Source organism: Triticum aestivum, chromosome 1A (genome assembly GCF_018294505.1).
Source record: "Triticum aestivum cultivar Chinese Spring chromosome 1A, IWGSC CS RefSeq v2.1, whole genome shotgun sequence".
NCBI classification, from domain to species: Eukaryota; Viridiplantae; Streptophyta; class Magnoliopsida; order Poales; family Poaceae; genus Triticum; species Triticum aestivum.
Window position 1 is genome coordinate 384,278,410 of NC_057794.1, and position 5,545 is coordinate 384,283,954.

Genomic DNA, 5,545 nt, shown 5'->3' on the forward strand with positions numbered 1-5,545 from the left:
GGCATGTTTAAATATAAAATTATTTCCTTCAATGATGGATGAGACCTTTTAGCTTAGCTGCCATGTTTTTTGAATCATATATATATATCATAGATTTGTGAAACGGACTTACAATGCTTTATGTTTTTGGTCCTAGACTTATACACGGGCGTTCATTTTGCATCCAGCGATGAATATCATTTTTATATCAAAGGAGACTTTCTGAACAGAGGAACTATGGTCTGTCAAAGATGTCCTGCTTTTCTTTTGAGAAGCAGACAACCGAATTTTTTTGAGGGGCAGGAAGATTTTCTTTCGAGAAGTATGATAAGGAAGATGAGTTCGTGCGTCCCTTCTGTCTAGGTCAAGTGATTTGTTTGGGCCAAGCCGAAATAATTAAGAAATAAATAAACTATCCCAACAAAACAACTAACCGTCTGTAACCCCTAAAAAAACTAACCATCTATAAAAAGTCAACACGGTAAAATATTTTTAAAAATGGTCAGAGTTTTACATGTGTTCACACTTTTCTTGGTTGCAAAAAATACGTGCGGAATTTTAAAAAGGTTATAAATTCCAAAAAATAATTACTAAAAAAATTCCATTTAGAAATGTACAAAAAAAATAAAACTTTTCAAAGAAAGCTCTTAAAAATGTTCTTCTTCAAAGAAATGCACAAATTTTCATAAAAATAATAACTGTTCTTAAAAAAGCATTCCAGTTTTTATGAAAATGTTACCTTTTATTAAAAATAAGGAAATTTCCGTGTTTTTTAGAAAATAAAAAAATGACAGACAATCTATTCCAAGAAAAACTAATCTTCCATAAAAATAGATGAAGAATGCTAAGGTGGCTTCTTCACGTCTGAACGCACGGTCGTGCCCCTTTTTCGCCCGATGCAACGCACGGGCATTTGTACTAGTGAATCATACATATTTAGAGAGAAATTTTTATTGCTTGCAACAATGACAACTTACTTGAAGGATCTTATTCAATCCATTGGTATATATGGTGGACGCTCATGGCAAAACTAGGTTTAAGGATATTTGGAAGCACAAGTAGTATTTCTACTTGGTGCAAAGAATTTGGCTAGCATGAGAGGGAAAGGCAAGCTCAACATGTTGGATGATCCATGAAAATATGATTTATTTCAGATGTAAGAAAACATAACCCATTACGTTGTCTTCCTTGTCCAACCTCAACCTTTTAGCATGTCATATTTTAATGAGTGCTCACAATCATAAAAGATGTCCAAGATAGTATATTTATATGTGAAAACCTCTCTTTCTTTATTACTTCCTATTAATTACAACGATGACCAAAACTATGTTTGTGAACTCTCAACAACTTTTATTCATCATACTCTTTATATGTGAAGTCATTACTCTCCATAAGATCCATATGATCTCTTTATTTATTTTTATTCTTTCTCTTTTATTTTTATTTTTGTTCCCTCAAGATCATAGCAAGATAATCAGGCCCTTGACTCATACATAATCTTTATTATATATAGCTCACGGACTCGATTACATAGAAGGATCATAAAGCAGAGCTCAAAACTATATCATACTAAAACTTTATTCTACTAGATCAAAATATTACCAAAAGGATTGAACTAAGAAAAATGGTAAAGATAAGAGTGTGATGGTGATACGATACCGGGGCACTCCCCCAAGCTTGGGAGTAGCCAAGGGGAGTGGCCATACCCGATACTCAGTTCTTCTTTGTTGGTGAAGAAGGCGTTGGTGATGATGGATAGTTGCACATCGAGCGTAGGAGATCCTCCAATTAGCGGATAATGCCCTTGAGTGTGATGATATGCTCCTTCAACAAAATATTTTCACTTGTGAGATACTTGTTTCAAATGCAAGCTAACTCAATCGTCTTGAAAGCTCAATCTCCATTGGGGTAAAGAGATTGTGATGAGGTTGAAGGAAGTCTCGTCTACTACTACCGGAACTTAATTCCCCATGGCCTTCTTGATCCCATCATCCTTGGTGATCTCTATGGGATCTTCTCTCTTCAGCTCTATCTTCATTAGCCAAGCATCGTTGCCCTCATTGTTGGAGGAGGGAGACGACATGTTGCCTGACCTTGACAACCCTGACAGAAAATAGCTCGAAACAAAAACAAGAGATATTTGCGTGGTACGGTGATCAAAACCTTCGGTAGATTATATAATGAATTTTTACTGACCAAAAGAAGTATCGTGCAAGAAAACAGAGTCCGGAGAGCACATGAGGTGCCCACGAGGTAGGGGGCGCGCCCTCCACCCTCGTGGAAGCCTCGTGTCCTTCCCGAACTGCTTCTTATTTTCCTATTTTCTTAAATATCCCAAAACGGAGAAAAAAAATGCTATTAGAACTGTTTTGGAGTCGGCTTACTTACCGCATCTCATACCTATTCCTTTTCGGAGTCTGAAACGTTCTGGAAAGTGTCCCTTATTTATTCCTCCGGGGTTACGGTTTCAATAATATTAGTTTCAACATTTATGGGATTACCTGAGATATAATGTTTGATTCTTTGACCATTCACCACCCTTGGATTTGTGCCTTCGAAGTTGTTGATTTTTATGGCACCAGAACGGTAGAGCTCCTCGATAACGTAAGGGCCTTCCCATTCAGAGAGGATTTTTCCTGCAAAAATTCTTAAACGAGAGTTGTATAACAATACATAATCACCTACATTAAACTCACATTTTTGTATCCTTTTATCATGCCATCTTTTAACTTTTTCTTTAAACAGTTTGGCATTCTCATAGGCCTGGGTTCTCCATTCATCAAGTGAGCTAATGTCAAAAAGCCTCTTCTCACCGGCAAGTTTGAAATCATAATTGAGCTCTTTAATGGACCAATATGCCTTATGTTCTAGTTCGAGAGGTAAGTGACATGCTTTTCCATAAACCATCTTATACGGAGACATACCCATAGGATTTTTATATGCAGTTCTATAAGCCCATAATGCATCATCAAGTTTCTTGGACCAATTCTTTCTAGATCTATTAACAGTCTTTTGCAAAATTAATTTAAGCTCTCTATTACTCAATTCTACTTGACCACTAGACTATGGGTGATACGGAGATGCAATTCTATGATTAACATCATACTTAGCAAGCATTTTACGAAAAGCACCATGAATAAAATGTGAACCACCATCAGTCATTAAGTATCAAGGGACTCCAAACCTCAGAAAAATAACTTCTTTAAGCATCTTAATAGAGGTGTTATGATCAGCACTACTAGTTGGAATAGCTTCTACCCACTTAGTAACATAATCAACATCAACTAAAATATGTGTATACCCATTAGAGGAAGGAAATGGTCCCATATAATCAAAGCCCCAAACATCAAATGGATCAATGACAAGTGAATAATTCATAGGCATTTCTTGACGTCTACTAATATTACCAATTCTTTGACATTCATCACAAGACAAGACAAACTTACGGGAATCTTTGAAGAGAGTAGGCCAATAAAAACCGGATTGTAATACCTTATGTGCAGTTCTAACTCCAGCATGGTGTCCTCCATAAGCCTCGGAGTGACACTTGCGTAGGATCTGTTCTTGTTCATGCTCAGGTACACAACGTCTAATAACACCATCTAGTCCTTCTTTATATAGATATGGGTCATCCCAGAAGTAATGTCTTAAATCATAGAAAAACTTTTTCTTTTGTTGGTATGTGAAACTAGGTGGTATAAATTTAGCAACAATATAATTAGCATAATCAGCATACCATGGAGCAGTATGATAAGCATTTATGACAGCTAATTGTTCATCAGGAAAACTATCATCAATAGGTAGTGGGTCATCATGAACATTTTCTAACCTAGACAAGTTGTTTGCAACGGGGTTCTCAGCTCCCTTTCTATCAATAATATGCAAATCAAATTCTTGTAGCAAGAGAACCCATCTAATAAGTCTAGGTTTAGCATATTTCTTTTCCATAAGATATTTAATAGCAGCATGATTAATGTGAATAGTTACTTTGGAATCAACAATATAAGGTCTAAACTTATCAGAAGCAAATACAACTACTAAAAATTATTTTTCAGTAGTAGCATAATTTCTTTGGGCACTGTCTAGAGTTTTACTAGCATATTGGATAACATTTAAGTTCTTATCAACTCTTTGTCCTAGAACAGCCCCTACAGCATAATCACTAGCATCACACATAATTTCAAAGGGTAAATTCCAATCAGGAGGCTGAACAATAGGTGCAGCAATCAAAGCTTTCTTAAGTATTTCAAATGCTTCTACAAAATCATCATCAAAGACAAAAGGAACATCTTTTTGTAAGAGATTAGTCAGAGGCCTGGAGATTTTTGAGAGTCTTTAATGAACCTCCTATAAAAACTGGCATGGCCAAGGAAACTTCTTATACCTTTAATGTCCTTAGGACACGACATATTTTCAATAGCATCAACCTTAGCTTTATCAACTTCAATACCTATTTCAGAAATTTTATGCCCCAAGACAATACCTTCATTAACCATAAAGTGGCACTTCTCCCAATTCAAGACAAGATTAGTTTCTTCACATCTCTGCAAAACTCGATCAAGGTTGCTTAAGCAATCATCAAAAGAAGTTCCATATACGGAAAAATCGTCCATGAATACTGTCGACGTCCTAGGGACGGGGGTCCCCAGACTTGCCTGCCTGCGGCCCACGGTGTGGCTGGGCTGGCAGGTCTATATGGCCCATCTTCATCGGCAAGGCATTCAAGACCCTCGCGAGGGGCCAAGCCTCGCAAGGCGGACGATGCAAGACCTCCTCAGGAGCGGCCTCGCCAGGCAGGCTCGCGAGGGGCGGAGAGATCAAGGCAGGGCAAACCTCGTGAGGTCCTCGTGACGTGAGCCATGACGATCGAGACCAGGCGGGTGCCATGCGGGCGCCGGCGCACGCAGTGTCCTTGTTTCCTCTTTGGTGTCAAGGGGGAGCACAGGCGCGGAGTACCATGCATCAGGCAAAGGTTTCCATATTGGTGCAACGAGACCAAGACTAGAAGGACGGTAGGACAGAGGTCACCATGGAGCCCAAGACGGCGTCACCACCAGAGCCTTTGTCAGGCGAAGACCACCTTTTGTCAGGATAACTTGTACTAGCTGTCCGCTTTCAAATTGGCCGTTGTTGGCTCCCTTCCCGCTCAATATTTGGGGAGAGGACCAGGGCCTATATAAGTAGAACTAGCCCCCATAGTGAAAGGGAGAGAAAAAGAGAGCACAAGGGGACGAGAGACAAGTGAGGATCGACCTGATCACAAGTCCACCAAGCACAAGAACACCTCACCCTCAGGAGGCTATTCTTCCCCTTGTAACTGTTCTTCATCAGCCCAAGAGGCAATCCACCACCACCACACTGGAGTAGGGTATTACATCACAACGGTGGCCCAAACTAGTATAAATCTTGTGTCTTTCTATGCTGTGAGTTCGTTGAGTTCATCCACTTCTGTGTTGTGAGTTCGTTGAGTTCATCCGCGATGTCTTACAGAGCTAGGGCGTGGATCGATAGGGAGAAAACCTTCGCGCGCACCCTAGTGTTCGAACCTCAAGGGTTTGCCGGAACC